Raw genomic sequence first — 19,573 nt, forward strand, 5'->3', positions numbered from 1 at the left:
GATAAATAACACCTCAACGACGGACATCATGTCTCAAGTGAGAACTCGTAAAAGAAACATCAGTACAGATGGTTCGAATATCAAGTAGCAAAAAGGCGGTGTCACAATTGAACTGCTAAGCAAAGGCTCCCTGCCAGTCAATTTAGATGAACCCCAGGAAACTACAAGTAGAAAAACACACTGTTAGAGACACATTTCGTAATATTTAGTCTCCCGTCGCTTTTGAAAACCACCCCTTTATTATGTTAAATTCCTATAAATGCCTCCCCCCCCCCCCCCCCCCCTTTTGAACTTGTCACGGCAGAAAAAGAAAAAAGATACATATTGTATGCAATGCTCAAGCGTTACGAACTGGATTACAAGCTCAAATAGCTGTACAAATCATGCATAACCTTTTAGCGAATATTAAGGTTTCATCATACTTTTTTGGTTTTTGAGTAAATATTCAATATACGTATATATAATTGGCTCACATATGCCAGTGAGATGAAAAACAATTAACTTGTCAGGGTTGGACACATTTAGGCATGGAAGTCGCTGCGGTTCTTCAGGAAATTGCAGCAATAGTCGCCGATGCGCCTGCGAAAACAAATAGCTGTTATATCTGTATTACGTTTTTACAACTGAAATAATCTACAGATTCCATATTTGCACAATATTTCCTTACCCCTCATACGTACCTCAAATGCAGTTTCCAAACCCTTAATATCGGCAATATTTTCGTTAAGCGTTTGGTTTTCATTGATCTGTTGGAAATTCATGCATATTCAGATATTGTAGGCCCAAGTAAACAAGCATTTAAGCAAACTTTACATACCTTCATGCAGGTTCCTTCTTCTATCTGATCTTTATACAGGCCCCTGACACAGTCCCCGCGTTCCTTAAAATGTTTCCTCGCGTGCTCAGACCACCAGTCGCGCTGGTTTCCATATTCGTCATAGTAACTTCCTAGATAACAATCATAATGTTAGTTGAATAAAAACAAAATACTTATTCTACTTTACATACCTGGACCATAAAATGCATGGTTCAGTTCGTGTCCTAATATCCATCCCAGTGTTCCCATTTTTACTGACCTGCAGCCGTTGGTGGTAAGAATAAATATACCCCACGCACGTTCATTAGTTTGAGAGAAAACAGGCCAGATTCACTTTCTGAAAACATCTTAATCCAAACTCACGATGGAAGTCCAAACGAGTAAAACGGGTATTGCAAAATTACTGCCGCCAATACTAGCAGAGGAAAAGCAACAATTTATTAATATCATTTGCCTCCACCATTAAAATGCAACGAAATACCTTACCAACTGAGTTCTCTAGCGGGGAGTATTCCGCGTTTACTTTGGTCAAGTCATGCGGCCATCTAGAGAAAAAAATATAAAAGTCAACATGGGAATCCATATCAGTACCATTGCTCACCACACCCAGCCATGGTATCGAACTGGAGCGGCACTTTCTTTAAGCACTACAACGTGTCCAACAAATACTACAAGGCGATGGTCAAATCAGGCATCTCCAAGAACGCAAAGTCGCGTCGTTTTTGGGTGCACATGTCTCCGTCGTGCATGCAAGAAAGACGACGCGTAGCTTTTTGCATTTCGCTGCGCTCTGACCTAAGGCCAAACAAATTAGAATTTCTAAGCCAGTAAAGCAAATAAATTGTTCAAGCACTTCGTCGCTCACTGTGCATTAACCAATATAAACGTTAATTAGTAACTTTTATGTCAATTTCATGATGTGCCAAACACTACCTGTCAAGAGCATATACATAGTGTCGTGAGAGTGTAGCTAAAACAAATCCGAGAAACCCCCGTGCTCAAGGTTCAACAGCTTTAAGGCAGTAAGAAAGGCCTGAAGAACAGCAATATAGTATTGGTAAACACCCGATGGGTTTTGGAAATGCGCGCAGAGGGTATTTTCCAAGTCAGTTATTGAATATATATATATATATATATTCTTTTTATGATACGACCTAATCGCTTAATTAGAATCAAATCTGATTTAATATTTACTACGGTCTTCCACTTTGCACCCTACAAAATTGTCCTGCCCGCAGTGAATAATACCCGTAATGCACTTATTCTTTAATGCATTCATTTTAGCATCACGCAACACTGAAAATGTCACATTATAACTACTTGATTTTGCGCAAGTTTATATTTAAGCGGTCATTAATCTCGCTATATTAAGTACAACAGTGCTCAATCCGTAGCCCCCGCAGAAAAATATTTGCCTCGTTCAGTCAGTCACGGTGTCCTAAAATAAAACAATAAAATAACAATATACGATAACACGATTGGCTGCAGTGAAGCCACAATTTTAGATGTTTATGGCAAACTCGGCAAAATGTGTTCGTCTTTAGCTGGAGCCTAAAAATCATAAAGGGCAACTCCGGTCCATACTTTCGATTTTGGGATTATGGCTGTTTTTAGTGCAGTCAGCGCCCCTGAATTGCAAGGTGTATTTTTTTTTCTCGTTATTGTGCGTAGTTTTAAAGATATCGACGTCTCAAAGTTTAGTTTGGGGCGCGGCCGACAAAACCGAAACTAGCCGCTCGAGGTTCCGGCAACACTGGAAATCAGCCGCTATGTGGACGTGACGTCAAGATCGTTCTTGTTCAACGAGTACGCAGGCCAAGCGGCACCTACCTCTGTTGCGCTAGCCGTCTAAAGATAGAAGGTAGCTGATTTTGTTTTCATTCTGTATACGTGGTAGTTATCCAGCATATGTAGCAAGAGTTAGTGCGTATACCCAAAAGCTAGCGACTGGAAAACCCGTCAAATCGTTTCGTGCCGTACACGGCGGCCGCCGCCGCGCGTGCGCTATGCCGTGCCGTATTCGTTGCTTGTATACCCAAAGCTAGCGACTGGAAAACTAGTGAACTCGTTCGGTGCCGTACTCGGCAGCTGTCGGCATGCGTGCGGTCTCCCGCGCTCGTCGCTAGGCCTAAATTGTCATCGGGGTTCCGTGGATGGAGCGGCGTTGCTCTACGCCGCGCTGCCAGTGACGTACAGTACTGGGAGCCCTCTCGCTTTCGCGCTGCGGGTCAGTCCCAGACACGAAGCTTTGAGGCTCTCCGGCGCGGGCCGCGACGCCCGAAGAGACGTGTGCTAAGCTGTAGACGTCTGTTTTTTCGTTCTCTTTTCCTCAGGCGCGTAAAAGCCAAATGTGTAAGCTACGACACTAATTCACCACATAAATTCGTCCAGGTAGTGAATCTTTGTAAAAAAAAAAAAAAAAAACTTGCCGCACTAAAAAAAAAAAGTTCTTTTGGGCAGTCATTTTCTTCTCAAAGCTAGCAAAAGTTTGCGTGGGTGATAAAGGAAAACAGAGAAAGTTAGCAAGGTGAGAACACTTTCTTTCCCTTCCGCATTCCCACCCCCACCCACAACAATTCTTTTTATTCATTTATTCATATACCCTTAAAGGCCCTCGTGAGAGCATTACATTATTGGAATACATAGGATTTTAAGTTTTCCTTCGTAACTTTTGACTAAGGCAAGTGTTTTTTTTGTTTTTTTTTTTGTTTTTTTTTTTTGCATTTTTAAATATTATATTTACCTCCAGCCGAACTCGGGTAAATTAGAGAGTTGTAACTTACAAATCCGAACTTTCGAGGTTTTTTTAGAGTCCCTTGTGGTATTCACAAGCGCAATGTTAATACCGCTGCGTAACGGGTTCGAACGATTGGGAGGCGAATGTTTATATCGCATGAGCATCACGCGCCGGCTGTTCGCTAGTATCGTTACGGACCTGAATACTACGCACGAGATTGCATAGTAAACAAGCAGTGACGCAAAGCAGAACATTGTTTTCCTTTTCATTATAAACTTCAGTGATTGGAGCTAGTTAGTGGTTGTACTCTACATGCCCACCATTCCCCATTCAACAGACATTCAATGGAGCGTGAATGCTCAATCTTCAACACTGCACTTCACAATGACGGTTTTATTTATTGATCTGGATACTTTTATCATGTTTACCTTTTCTGTACATGTACGGTGGGAAAAGAGCGACGGTACGGCATCCTTTTTAAGCCTCGACCCCTTCGCTGACAAGCCACAAGCAACCAACACCTGTAGGTTTCGTTCGTAACTCTCCGGCGAAAAATGATCGGAGCAGAGCTTCGATCTGGGAATCGGCGTCCAAGGCTTTCCAAAGTCCACTCGTCAAACAGCGTTCACCCACACCTCCTCCAATTTCCGGTCCGTTGGAAACTTGTGAAAAAGCACCTCCGGGTTGCGCAGCGGGTTGTTTGAGCAGCCCACAGCGCTACAAGTTGTACTCGGCATCTTTCGGGGAACAGCTCGGCAGTCTTGGGAGCACCGAGTTGCCCGCTGAAACGAATCTTGGAGTCCTCACAAGCAAATAAACAAAAGGCTATACTGAAGCTACACGGGCTACAGGTAAAAGCAACGGCTAAACACGCAATCACAAGCCGAAGTAGCGGTGGTAGCGGCACAAAGAAGCGCGCGCGACGGCAGTGCCGTGCGCCCGTCCGGAACGGAGGAAAAAAAGAGAACGATGTTGACATCACGGCCCAATGTTGCTTTAGCGATCGGCAACCCGCTGGCCGCCCGCCAAGGCAACACCACCTGGACAGAAGGCCTCCACACGCGTCATCATAGTCAGATCGATCGAGGCGAGAGATTGGGCACGAGTGCTGCGTCAGTGTTCGGCTGCGGCTCATGGCCAATCAGCGCGTCGAAGGTCGGGCTCGGGTCCAATAGCCGACCGAGCGCGATCCGGCTGTGATGACGTTTCATAGAAGAGGAAACCATGCGGAGGCCTTCTGTCTAGGTGGTGTTGGCCAAGGAGCAGCGGCTCGCGGCTGGTCGCATTTTTATTATCGGCATTAGTTGAGAATGCGGCGTCCCACGGACGTGAAATTTTGGCTGAGGTCGTATTTTGTGTCACTAAAGCAATACCAGTAATTTAATTCATTTTGAGTTTTGGCCGGAGTTGCCCTTTAAAACGAGCCATTAAATTAGTTTTATTATATTATCAAACGTGACTGGACAGTTCAGCGGTGCGCGGAAATGTTAGTATAATGTTCTTGCAGCCTTTTATATTTTAGGTAGGGACATACTACTAACTTTGCTTATTATATTTATTATCATATATAGTAAATTTAATATTACCGCCCAGCGGAAGATCCATCATCATTCCTTTAGGTGATCGATTTGTAAGGTAGTTTTAACTTATTATACGTTCCTTTTTGCCACTCCTAATTTAATTATGTCTTTATAGTGTAATTTAAATAACACGAACATAAATCAAATTTGTTATTTAATAAAGTGGCTCCGTAAAGGGCCTGCCTCTTTTTCCCTTTTTCCCTAATTACATAATAACACTGTGTTTTTCGCGAGAGTGGAGATCCCTATATTGCAGTAAACATGGTGCAGACTTATACAAAATTTAATATAAGATGTGTTTTCTGCATATATAGCCATAAATTTAGTTCGGGAACCGCAATGCATATCCTGACGGCCAAATTCCAATCGTCTACTTCTTGACCTTAGAGCAGGAAAAATAACACGCTGCAGTGGAAAGTAATAACTACTCCTGCTCCTTGGGATTGCAAAGCACCTATGGAAAAACACCTTTAGGAAGTTAGATGATATGTCACTTTTTCAAGTGATTTAAGCGCTTCAAAATCTAGTCAAAAGTATTGTCTAGAGGCTTGTTTCCCTCAGCGAGGGGGCGCGAGCGCGCCCATAACAGGCGCCCATGTAATGCTTGCATCCAACATATCACGCCACTGCAGCTTTCGAGGATGCACGAGCAACGATCGTTCACAAGTGTGAGTCGGCATCTCTTCACGCGCGGCAAGAAAGCGTCTGCACTAAATAAAAAATGATTAAATAAACAATATGCTGCTAGCGCTGTCCTATCAAAAAGATAAGTGTGTTTTTAATGTGAAACCTTTTTTGGCTAGATGTTCGGCATCTCGTGAAGCCCAGAAAAAAGTGCAGCCTGGATGAAAGCGTGGCCGCTAGGCTCGGCGCTGATTGGTTAACGCTTGGGACAGAATGAGTGAGCTGTTTCAAGCTGATTGGTTAACGGGGAGGTCACGTGACCAGGAGGAGTGAGGTAGGCGAAGAGGAGCTCGACCTCCTGGGCGCCGGGAGGGAGAGGAGCTCGAGAGTACGGAAGGCTCTGGAAGATCGCCGGGTTTATCAGCCCGATCAGCGTTCGTATCGCTTCCTACTAGGAACAACTACCAAGTGTACATGTTGTACGCGTTAAACCATCTGATGATGAGCGCCGTCAGTGTAGGCGTCTGGCGTCTGGAAACTCAGAGTATCGCTCAACGTTTGTAAAGCTAGAACGTTTCACCTAAGCAACAGAATTGCCTGCGACTTGCCATACAATTTTTTTTTAACCTTATTTCGTTCTTGTTTTCTTATTAGAGCGCAGCACTTAGGCGCCCGCTTCCGGCTTGAGCGGCGTCGCCGTCTGCGTAACCGCGCGTTGCATTATGGGACGTACGTTTCCCATAATGACGTCACATGTGGCGTCACCCTCGTGACGTCTCACGGCGCCAAAATTTGGCGGAACATTTTTCCGCTAAATTTAGCAGGAAACTTTTCCCGCCAAATGTAGCGCCAAATTGTTCCCGCTAAGCTTAGCGGGGAAATGTTTCCACCAAACTTGTCGGGGAAATTTTCCCGCTAAATTTAGCGGGGGAATTTACCGGGAAATCGTCCCACAATTTTACGGTAAATTCTCCTCCTTACTCTTCCCTCTCGTTCGTACCCTTCATCCCTTCCTCCTCAGGAGCTGCGCTCTAAATCGGCATTACAAAAAATTTTAAACGTCCTTTTTTATTTTTATTCAGCAATAAAATTATGCCCGAACCATGCGAACGAACCATACGAGAAAATTTACTTTAAGAAAATTGCAATGTCACGACTTTAGCATGTACCATTTTCCGTCTTATTGTTTCGTTGTCAACAGAAGCAGAACCGTAGCTTAGAACATCCGAAAAACCTGATTTTTATTCCATATCATATGTCACAATTAAATATGCTAGATATTAGAATCTATACTAAAACAAATGAAAACTCAAAATCTGCCACGGACGTTAGTAACTTGTCAAAAATATAAAGCAACCCAAACAAAGTTTTTGCGAAACCTGTAGTAGAACATTTTTGAGGAGATTATTTAATCCAGGACTCGAAGCGCTATTGACGGTAGACAGCTCACCCTGGAGACATATTTTCTACTATGAATCTGATGCCTTACTCGGGCAAGGAGCTAGCACAGCGGAATATAAATGAACTGATAAAAGTTCAAAAATCAATTACGTCCCTTATCACAAGGCTAGATCTCAAATATACGAGACCTGAAAAATTAGTGCACTTCACTTCGCGAAAGCTACCTATTGAAGGGCGCTTTTCGCGCATGATCTTGGGGTTCGTACCACCGCCCAGGTGTTTTCTCATTGCGTACGGCCACATCCCTAATATAAATACCCATCGTAAGATAACCCCTCCCTAGTTCCAGCCAACCTCTTAATTCTAGTTGCATTCTCAGAGTTCAAATTATTCATAGACGCCTTTTATTCATCACCTGTATTCACTGACAAAATAAGTGCGGCACGGAGAGTCTTTCAAACCCCAGCCTCCTGCACGCGCTTCATGCCGTGAAAGGATAAAAAAAAATATTATATATTTTTATAGAATCAGGTAAATCGGATAGATTGAATTAGAAAGAATCACTATGCCTAGAAATTAGTGAATGTTTATCACTGTAGGTATATTTATAAACACGACGGATTGGTTGATCAATCTGTTCGTTCACTAACAACAATGAGGACGAAAGGGTGAAAGTAACCTAAAGTACAGTATAATTACAAACGTTTTGACCTAGCCGTACTACAAGAAAACAACTTGATTTTATAGCAAGTTCGAATTTTTTGTTTGGTTTATATTTTTCATCTTTATTGGCTTGTATAAGGATGCCACGTAACTGACGAACGAAGTGTAAGACTGAAAGAAAGCTGAACGCCCCAATTCGCTCAGACGATCACCGGATTTTGCACATTTTCAGCCTGACATACCTTTTTTTTAATCTTTGATTCGAATACATACAAAAGAAATGCATTTGAAGAACATCAAATGATACACAACCATAACTGGAAAAAAAAAAGAAGTATTTTCGGGGTTTTTTGCGGTAAATGTTTAATTTAAATAATCAGATTAAAAATTGCTTTGATTCAAGTCGCGAATTAAATCGTGAACGATTTTAAGTATTTTAATTTTTTGCCCGCTATTTTGTTTTTACCTAATCAATTAAAAGTTGCTGTTTTACAATTTGAAATGGCGAAGGCACGACTGCTGCGGCTATACTCTGTCACACCCTCAACAACTTGGAGGTTACAAGCTATTTAACATCAAGCCATTTTTTTTATGTGTCAGGGTATTATAGGGTTAAAGGACAAATTCGTGTCAGTTATCAGAGAGGGAGCTTGTTAAAGGCCAAGAAAGCTACTGCACAGATCTTGGAGCAGTGTAATATCTAATCGACATTTGATGTTTTCGGGGAAAGAGTGCGCTTGAGTATTAAAAGCAGTTCGACGATTCGTGGCTACGATGTTTGCAGATTATGTAAGACCGAGCGGACGCATTGGGAATTATATGAGGCGTTCCAGTTGTTTCTTTAGAAGTTTTGAACGAGATTGAACTGAAAAAGTTATTTCTTTAGCTTAATTACAATAGATCTGTGAGGCACTTATTATCCGACAGCTAGTGTATATAAAATACATTCCTGATTCAGGTATACTAAAAGAAACAATTTAGGTGACGATTCAAAATCTTCCCCGTGTCATTTTTTGTTTCACAGCATTTTGCCCCCAAGAAAACAAGCTCTTTTTGATAAAAAACAAAACCTTGATAAATGTAGTGCCTACAAAATTAGATGACAAATTGTGAAACAAGACCAGATCTCAAGATGCCTTCTAAATATTAGTACGATTATTGGACGTACCGCTGCGATTTGCGTTCAAAATCTACTGTTTCTTTATACCCCCGCACTGAGCACCGCATTTTCGCGCCCGGCATTCATCTCAGCATTTATTTTTCGGAGAAAATATATTTGGTATACATACTCTTTTGTACGCCAAGGCCGTTTAAAACTGGCCAAGGGTGAGCGCAACTTTCGGATATTATCCGCCGTGCGATCCGAACGCGCTCCAGTTTAAGTGTACCAAGAACTCTGTTGTCAACAGTCGGCCCCCCCCGCCATCTCAGGTTCCTGTCTTAAGACAAGCAGTTAACTCCATGTTACAGTCTGGAGTCCTCAAGAGAACCACCCGTGGGAAGTACCTTAGCCCTATACAACTTGCACCTAAGAGTGCAACGGAAAGCCGTTTTATTCTTAACGCGTCTGCTCTAACGCCCCACATGCAGGCACCAAAATTTCATCTTAAACCTTTGCCAGTGGCGGTCTTAGAGAACCCCTTGCCCCGGAAACCGTATTTTACGAAAGTAGACCTTTCCGAGGCATATTACCATTTTTCTTTGAGCAAACAAACGCAGAAGCTCACCACGTTCAGACTCGACCGAGAGTACTACTGTTTCACCCGCCTTCCCTTTGGCCTTCGGCCGGGACCCTTTGTGATGCAACAGTTGGCAACGGCGTTGACTCGCCATCTCCGCGCGGTCGGGGTGTGGGCCTGGAGCCACTTGGACAATTTTTTGTTGGCCCACCCCGACCCCGCCTTCCTCGCCCGTGTCACTCGTGACTTTCTGCATGACCTCCAAGCCCGCGGCATTGAAGTTAACCCCAAGGACACGAAGCAACAGCCCGTCCGCAGCATTACTTTTCTGGGCTTCCTCCTAGAAGGAGAAGATGAGATGATCGGGCACACCGGCCCAAGAAAACAGGATCTCGCCAAGATCTTGAAGCTCCTCCAGACCCCACTGCCCTTAAAGACAGTGGAACGTTTTGTGGGACACCTAGTGTTCTACTTTTCCGTCTACAGGGGCCATTACCATATGTTGGGCCCACTTTTTCGGCTCTTAAACTCCCCAAGAAAACTCCCCGAAGGCTACATCGAGACCCTTCAACAAGTATGGCTCACACTACCCCATCGTACCCCATGGAAGATTCGCTCTCCAACCACAGCAATAGCGGCAGACGCCAGCGCAACAGGCTTGGGACTCGCAACCATGCAAGGCAACGTAGCCATTCTAACAGAACCATCCAGAGACATGTACCTCCGAGAAGGAACAGCCCTCGCCCTCGCTGCCCTCATCTGCCCTGACCACTCCATTATCCTTTGTGATAACCAAGCGGTAGTCCATGCCATCACAAGGGGCCACGGGAGATCTTTGCCGTGGCAGTTGGCCACGGCCATTTCTGTACTCTTCGTTAATAAAAGCCTATGGGCTCGATGGGTCCCAACTCTCACCAACCCTGCCGACGCCCCCTCACGACTCACACGCACATGGTCCCAAAACTGACCAATGAGGGGGCGCCGCCAGGGGGGGCTCCCAGCGTGCCTATAAAAAGCCCTGGGAGCATGAGAACGGGATCAGTCGAGAACCAGCCGGCAAGGGTATCAATGCAATAGGATGCAAAGGCCAAGGTACGTTTAAAGAAGAGACTACCCATCTTTTTTAATTTATGTTTGGCGTTGCTCCTCCTGAAGCTCAGGTAAGTACTAAGGAAAGAGCCGCCAGCTGTTACGTTCTCAACCTGCATAAATCACATGAAAGTCGGTGAAACAATGTAATATGACTTACTGGCCGTTTTTTTAGCATTATCATCTTAAGTCACCGACAAAAGCTTTGCTTTGTAATTTTTTTCCTTCAAAATACAAATACACAGAGCTCATTGAACAGGTACAGATAAAACTGTCATTATACTCACGTCTCCATACATTTTGTTTAAAAGAGCTCTGTCTTTTATCTCTCCAGGGTATCCTATTTTAAAAACTATATTTTCAAGCTGTAAAGTAAAAACCAATGATACTTAGGAGGAGATGCCGAACAATTCGCGTCTTTGTTTGGAGAACATCACCTTTTTTGTTGCGTTAGCTTTCGTAGCATCGTCCATCCATGAAATATTTTGAAGGACGGTTTTGAGAGCTTCGCTTACGTTTTTCGCAATCGTCTCCACCTGCAAGTAGAAGTAACTTTAGGCTTGAAATGAAGCTTTTTTTTATAATGTTTGTTACACAAGTTTACTTGTGAACATAAATCATGCGTTCTTCGAAGACTGCTGGCTTATCCGTATAAAAATTATTTGCCACAGAACGGGACTTATGTTTCATAATTAGTATCGAGTCTGTCTGTACAGTAATAGTATAACACAAAGCAAATTTAGAAAATATATGGAAGATCACATTTGTGGCAGTGTAGGCAATTATTTAACGTGTTTTATAATATGGTGTTCCTTAAACTGCCTTAGTTTAAACTTAATTTTTGGGGGTTTTCTTTCTTTCAAGAAAAGGTTAGCTTTAGCTCGCGGCATATGTGATAAGAAGATTTAAAATATAAAATAGTAGGGCATTGTTACTTACATCTTCTTTTTCCGTTTCATTAAAGTACTTATCAATGTACAGTCTTCCCAACCCATAACCGAGTATGGGGTCATACGGGTCGTTCAGTGCATTCACGCAATGTCTCCATCGCGGCTCCTCTCCCTGGAGGCCTCTCCACACTTGATTAAGCTCAAAGCTAAGTTTTGATATATTTTGGGAAGCAATTGGACCTAGTTTATGAAGAAGCATCCATCCAAAATAGTTGTTCACAGTAGCCCTGAAAATTAAGGTTTCTTGAAGTATTTTGAAATATTAACGACTTTTTTTATAATAATGCGGTTCCACCACCACCATTATTTTTATACGGATTTTGGTTACTTCTAAAATAAATTACTTTTATTAATACGGATTTCGGGAACAGGTTTCAGTCATCGGTAGGATTTTAATCTAAATGAGATAAAGTGATAAAGGACATACTGTCTTGCATTCTTTTTTTTATTTTAGGAAGGACCAGTTTGTCAGCATAGTGTTACTAAAATTATAGAACAATCCTATAAGAGACTTTAGTTTCAAGCGACTCCTAAACACGCACTACTTTTTGATTTCTGCTGGTAAGTCACATTTATTACTATACATTAAGCAAAACGATGTGTAGGTAATTGTTACAACATGTCTATTATGTTTCACAAACACTAAGTAATATGCAGCTTACCATTAAATTACAAATCTTGGGAGGCAGTCGTGCTTTTCTATATATTTGTCTCATTATAATAAATTCATGGTTATTTTTCTTCGTGTCAAATATTCACGAAGGAATTCTAATTTTAATCGGTAAAAATATGACAGATATTATATGATATATTTACAAGGCAGAGGCTCGTAAGATACTTTTGTTATCTATCCAAAAACAATGCCAGCACGATGAAGTCAAGAAGACTGGTTGTTTGGGCGAGTTGGTTTGACATATTATGCAATCTTGTGCGCAGCAAGGACGGGGACAAAAGGGGAGAACAAGGACACAACGCGCCTTGTTGTGTCCTCGGTCTCCCCTTTTGTCGTCGTCCTTGATGCGCAGAAAATTGCATAGCACGATGAAGGTGGTGATACCACAACATTTATTTTTGAAGTTAGAAGCATTCTTCAACGTTTTTGTCCTTACGAAGGCGTGCTGTTCAGTAGCTCCATAACATGCTCAAGGAAAAACGGTTCCGGGAGATTCACTTCCTCTTCTTCGGTTAAATCGAGTGATGCATCTTGAAATATGTCCTTTATAAGTTGTAACCACCCTTCCTGTCAAAAGAAATAACATACCTGTTTCCAGCCAACCCGAACACCTGATTTATATATATATATATATATATATATATATATATATATATATATTAGTAATGTACAGCTTACTTGTTTTAATACTTTATCAATGTCGTTCAGTCTCGTCGACGGCTTGCATGTAGGTTCCTGAATTTTGGTCTGAAGTGGGAACAAAAAATGTGATTATCTTGCGTAGCCGCTATTTTATAATTCAATATCAACAATTTTGCTGTTGAGAAACTAAAAATTACGGTGACTACGTTAATAAACTGAAAATGCATAGAACTTTAAGGCTTCGTTTGATCTGTCATGTTTTTCTCAGCCTTTAAAGGTGCCATATAAAATCATTGAGATTGCTTAAAAACATTTTTGGGGGCCTCTTTAAATACGCCAAATGTTTCATAATGTCGTTGTGATTCAAAAGCTTCATTTTGCTGAGTCGACCACAGACGTGACCTCGTCTGTCGTTCTGGACATAGGGATCGCTTTCCCAGTTTACTTCCAAACCTATTACCGTTCTTTTTTTCTTTTTTTGTTTTCAAATGCGTGGGTACTTTTAGTTGGTTTTTATTAAAAGTTTCTCGCTTCGGGGTAATTGTGTGTAGTACCCCCTCTTTTGTTCCTCGGAGCAGGCATTCTTTTCAGCATATATATTCAGCTTCAATGTTCGCCGAATTCTCTCCGCAGACCTCACAAGAAGAAAGATGCCACAGCACCTACTCCGTAGAGAGCAGCGGCGCCACTAACACCCTCGTTACAGGGGCAGCTTCAGCTGTCATTCTACCAACGGCGGTTAGCGGCCCCAACTCTGATTCCACCCAACTGAACTGAGATGGTGCTGCACGTTTGTTTCGATTACACTTCCGACCAAAACAAATCAAAGTCAGTTTTATTCGGACAACCATCCGGTAGGGCAGTTGACTGTGGGTAGCACATACAACCCGACGGGTAGTATGAATATCGCGTCACATGAACTCTCTATACTGCAAAATAAATTTATTAGGAGCGCAATTTTTTAAAGTTGACGAAGGTTTGAAAAATTGCATAATACAACTTTCATCCTTTTCTGTATAAAAAAAAGTAAAAAAAAAAAAGCTTCCAACAAACGCGAACAGGAGAGACATGGCGGAAGTCTAGACGTCGCTAATGACTGCGCTCCCGGTAACAAAACCACTCGAATTGCACGAGACACGGAAGCGTTGTCGAAGGTAGGCAACTCGAGCTGGAGACGGGACAGGTGAAGCTCCTTTCTTCCTTTCTCACCTTGTCGGTGATTACAACATCACCTTATGCTAAAGTTGCGGAGCTCGATCGGTCTCTGCTGGCGGAGCTTAAATGGACACTGACAGGGTATTTGTGCTCGCCAAGGTTTTTATATGTACATGACATATGAGAGCCCGACTACCCGGAACACAAACTGTGGCTCGAAATTCGTTTACTATCCGCCCGCACCCGCCGATCAAAAGCTGGCCGGTATAAGTCGTGCTCACTCTCTCCTCCATGGTCACGGGCCGTTTCCTACGGTTTAGACATAACCACCAAATATAATCAAGGACGTGGGTCATCCAAGGCACACACTTAATGCTAAAAATAGACAAAAGTATGATAGTCATTTTCGTGGCTTGTAAAAAACTGCAAATACGTTGATTGAAAAACAAAAATTGCGCAGTCACGTGACTTCCAGTAACTTTCTCATCTTCTATATTTCTTCTTTCTCCTCAGTCCAGTTTCGGTTCCTAATCCAAGCCGTTGCGTTTTTTTTTTTTTTTTTTTTTTTAGTTTATTAAAAGTTTATAAGACGCTGTAGCGAAATATTCTTCTGACACAATTATGTAGAGCCTGGCAAAAAAAAAAAAAAAAATTAAAAAAGAAACTTTTTTTTTTTGAGGGGGGGGGGGAAGGGTGTTAGTGTGCTTTGAAACTCTGCGGGAGAAATGGAAAAGCACTCAGTTCATCGTAGGTGTCTCGCATTGCTGGTGATGTACTGAGACATAGCCTCCTTTATTCTAAAAAGCCTGTCAAATCGCGAAACAACGTGGCCGCTTAAAAGGGGAAAGAAGATTAGAGAATAGGGCGCTCGCAGAGGCTGCCTCAGGGAAGCAATGCCTCAGCTTTCCTTTTTTTTTTTCTTCCTTCAAGAAAGGAGAACGTTTTGTTTTGATTGTACTTTATACTGCCCCTCTGACGTTTCTCCACGCGCCGATAGCCTCTTTTCTTTTTCTCCATCGCGGTTTGTTGTTGTTTCCCGGATAGTCTAGGGTGCCTTAGGATAAGCTACCTTGCGCATCGTGCCAGAGTTGTACGTCTGTTTTCCACGTGCCACCGCGCTGCTATTCGCTATCAACATGCAACATCTAAGGAGCAAAAATCCTTTGCCGATCAGGAAAGCCACCGGTGCGGTAGCTTCGCCGACGTTGCACGCGCCCCGGCGTATATTCCACTGGTTTTGCCTCCTTCTCCTACTTTCCTGTTTTCCATGCGCGGCGGCGCGCGCGGCGGCGCTATTCGCCGAGTTCAGTCAGAAGAGGAGAATTCCTGGCTGTGCAGGAACGCCGGCGCTACGGCCACCCGCTGAGGATGAACGCGCACTTTGTCTCCCTTACCGAGCCTAGAGCCACTGAAAGGGGCTACGTTTAGGCTATCGGCACTCTGTTCCCCGGTATCGTTGTAATCGCCGCAATCTTGGTGCTTAGTGCCGAGCAGACAAAACTGTCGATCGCCACTATTCAAAAATACGACTTCTCTCACCTTTAGATGCGGTGTTAGCAAGCGTATGTGATATCGTTTTGCTCTGTCCCGAACTGTTTTGAAATGTCTGGAGGGCGGAAAAGCTTTCTTGCGATATCAGATAAAGCTTCACATAACGGGCCACAATGATTTCAAGCCACAAGATGGCTAAGTGTCGTTACTCTCAAGCGTAGATTATTCAGTGGCTCTAACGGAGCCCATACAGGAACTCTAGGTTACCCCAGAGGTGGCTCTCCGACCATATCGGTAACCGTTCGGCGCTGCTTCTCGCCTGCTTCCGACGGCCGCGCGCTCGATAGCTTCGTCTTGAAATTGACAGCCTTTCTAGAATAAAAGAGGCTATGACTGAGAGCGACGCAGACTCCTACGGGTTCTAGGTGGTCTGCCCCTGATGCTGATGATGCTCTATGCTTGCAGTGCGCTCTCGGCAGGCTCCGCAGACTTCTCAATAGAAGTTGGAACTCGCTGAGAGATAGGCGACGTACAGACACTAACACAAATACTAAAATTTTTTCGTCATAATCCGCTCACTGTGCTCAGTTAGATCAGTTGTAGATGTATACAAGAACAAATATACAACAAAGGTCGTTACGTAGCGCCTTTGGTGCTGCTGCATTTGTCACCTTGGCTTTCAGCATGGCGTGCGCATCTCCTGGCAGGGTTCTGCTGCCCGCAAGATGAGAGGTACATGCGTGTTGCATTTATTCGCAATGTAATCTCTATTAACACGAGTTTCCCACTTTGGTGAATTAAGTCAGCATGGCTCCCCCACAGCAGCCGCCCTTGAACCGTAGCTATCAGAGCGACCAAAGGTGCGTGTCAACACCGCTGGGGCTTTAATCCAGACAACGACTCACGACGAGAGCGACGCCAGCCTTGGCGTCGCCAAGTGCTGGCGTCGCTCTCGTCGTGAGTCGTTGCAAGACGCACTGGTGGCGACGCTAACGCAAGGTAAATGGCGCTGCGAGAATCCACCGTCGATGACGTCAAAAAGGAAAGGCACAGGCCTCGACTTCTAGGTGGTAGCGGTACATCCCCCTCATGCAGCACGCTATTCCGCGGACTTGCGATGCATTGGCAATGGAGGAAGTTCTGTAATTGTCCCACGAAATGCTCTTTTATACTTTGTTTCAGCTGCCGCTATGCTCTGTTGGAGCCAATCAAGCTCGCCAAAAATGCATCGCCACGGAGCTCGTTATCTATGGGGTTTGCTATGACCGGCTGCTAAACCATTCGCGCACAAAAAGGGGCCCAGAATTGCGGTGCGTTTCCTGTGCGTGGTTCGTTCAGTCGCTGCATGGTAAACCCAAAAACACAAAGACCGCTGCGCCGACTCCGCTACTTGACTGGCTCCATCCGACCGTATATCGTCCGCTGCGATCGGACTTGAAGGGAACTGGACCTAGCACACGCACTCCTTAAACTTCATTTAATAATTGCTGGTACATATTTCCAAATAAATTTCAGTGGAAAGGTATTTATAGCGTAGACACTATTAGCCACATAAATAATTGCCGTATATGCCGACATAGTTTGTGTTTAGGATTTGGCCTACTTACAATGTCAAACTCCGGGCTGCTTGTTGAGTCCTCATAGTCGGAATACTCGTAGTTTAAGGTTACGTTTTCTCGGAATATATCAATTTCTGGTAGATCAGGAAGACCTGATAGGTCATCAAGTTTCTGGCAAGAAATAAAAAACACTTATAATCCAATATCAAACAAAAAAACGAAACGGGCAGTATGAGCTGTATCCAATAATAACCACATGCAACACGACATAATTTTTAGTTGTGTTTTTTTTTAATTTTCAGAGAGAAAGTGGTTGTACGCGAGACACTGTTCTGCATTGTACTAACAAAAATTCAACAAATATAGTGTTTCAGCTAAAGCTAACGCGCTAGATTAAAGTTTCAGTTTTCTTTCTTAGAATAAATTCTTTAAAACTTTTGGTACTCCTACTTAAAATTGTAGTACACGGTTTTTAACAGACCGTTCAATTTGTTGCCTGGATTGGTGATGTAAAAGGCACGAAACCATGCACTTTGCGTGCATAAGCATACTCAAAATTGAGAGGGATATATTGAGCGCGCCATGAAGCATTAAATACTTTACAAACGAATAACTAGGTTGTTATGACTTATGAAGTACTTTACGAGCGATTACATCTTACTCCGCGAAAATGCAATAGCCCTGATTGCGACAGATTTTGCCTAATTGAAACGGCTCGACGCGCACAGCCTCGTGTCAATATTATTTTTGCAGGCAGGGTATATCGAGAATTCACGAATGACTGGCTGAGAGACAGCAGAAAGACGGCAGATAGATGGTTAGTGCAGTAGGAAACTAAACGTTTAATAAAGGCGAACTTAAGCCCCCCCCCCCCCCCCCAAAAAAAAAAAAAAAATATATATATATATATATACAAAGAGGTAGCGTCGCTGTCATCGAATGTCGGCGGAGTAGCACGATCGAGCGCTAGGGCGAGATACCGACTCCGGCTTGCCCGACGGAGTATCTATTTAAGCCGCGTGGGTTTCTGGAACATTCGGCCGGGAACGTTCGAAGTGCAGAGCATTCGTAACTCGATCATACTAGAAAGGTCTCGAATTTGCGAGTACACGAAGTAGGAAGAATAAATAAAAGAACCTTCTGCTAAATGGAATCGAGCCCAGATCCTCCGTGCAGCAGTCAAGCACGATAAAGTTTCGGCCACGTACGCGCTAGCTCGGCGAATCGTGTCGCATTATTCCCCCTTTTAAAAGCACATCGTCTCGACCCGACGCGCCGGGAAACAAAACGGCAAAACAAACAAAAATAACGGCCAACTATGGAGGCTTATAAAACACTGTCCTATCGAACGTAGTAGGGAAACACCATTCACAGTCCTATCGAGCGGAGTACCGCTTGAGGCGCAAGATGTGGACGACTTCCGGTCGTGGAGGGCGACGTGATGAAGTCAGTGTTCCGTCGGCCGTCACCTCGTAGCTCAGGTCCTGAGTCGACGAAATACCTTCTAGGGTCCGAACTACCCTTTTAATAGCTTCTCGCTGAGTCTCGGTGGCGGATAGGTGTCCATACCCAGACCCTGTCCCCGGGCTGAAAGTGGACGTCGCGACGACGATGGTTGTAGCGGCCAGCGTCGACACGTTGCTGGTCTTGACTCCGGATTTGGGCCAGCTGGCGGACTTTTTCTGCTCGTTGTGCAACCACCTGGGCGTCGTCACTTCCGTCGCCAGCTAGCTCGTAAGGTAGCATGCCGTCAAGCATCGTGGTCACCTTGCGAATATGCACCAGCTGGAATTGTGTAACACCAGTGGTCTCTTGAACCGCTGTGTTGTAGGCGAACGTGACATACGGCAGGACCTCGTCCCACATCTTGTGTTCTACGTCGACGTACATCAACATCAAGTCGGCGATGGTTGTGTTTAGGCGTTCCGGCAGCCCATTAGTCTGAGGACGGTACGCTATGGTTCGCCGGTGGTAGGTGTGGCTAAGACCGATGATCTTTGCATCAGCTGTGCCATGAACGATGACCCGCGATCTGTAATCAGAACTTCGGGAGCGCCGTGCCGAAGGATGATGGACTCGATGAAAACCTTGGCGACTTACACAGCAGTCCCTGAAGGAAGGGCTTTCGTTTCGGCGTACCGTGTGAGATTTTCTGTGGTGACAATTATCCAGCAGTTTCCCGATGTTGACGGCGAAAAAGGGCCCAGTAGATCCATTTCGATCACCTGGAAAAGGTGCAGCTGCCGGAGGCAGTAGCGTACCAACTTGTTTTTGAGTAGGAGGGCAAAGCAGAACCCCCCCCCCCCCCCCCCCCCCCCCCCCCCAGGGCCAGGGGTGCGGTGCCCTTGGTATCCTTCGGGCGGCGCGGGCCAGTGTTTGCCCTGCCCAGTGGCGGTTGTTTCGGGGGGAGGGGCAGTAAGACACGTGCCTTGCCCCCCCCCCCCCCTCCACTTTCAAAACGGGGGGTGGGCCAGCGCCCCCCTTCGCCGCCCCGCCCCCCTCCGGTTGGAACG

The 19,573-nt window shown here is 44.3% G+C and overlaps 1 pseudogene; it reads right to left on the bottom strand.

The window, feature by feature from the left end:
• Window positions 1-702: 702 nt before the first annotated feature.
• The window catches only part of LOC120836247, a 64,333-nt pseudogene continuing 45,462 nt past the window's right edge, over window positions 703-19,573 (bottom strand).

This window comes from Ixodes scapularis, unplaced genomic scaffold, assembly GCF_016920785.2.
Source record: "Ixodes scapularis isolate PalLabHiFi unplaced genomic scaffold, ASM1692078v2 PGA_scaffold1__304_contigs__length_218370807, whole genome shotgun sequence".
Classification (NCBI taxonomy): Eukaryota; Metazoa; Arthropoda; class Arachnida; order Ixodida; family Ixodidae; genus Ixodes; species Ixodes scapularis.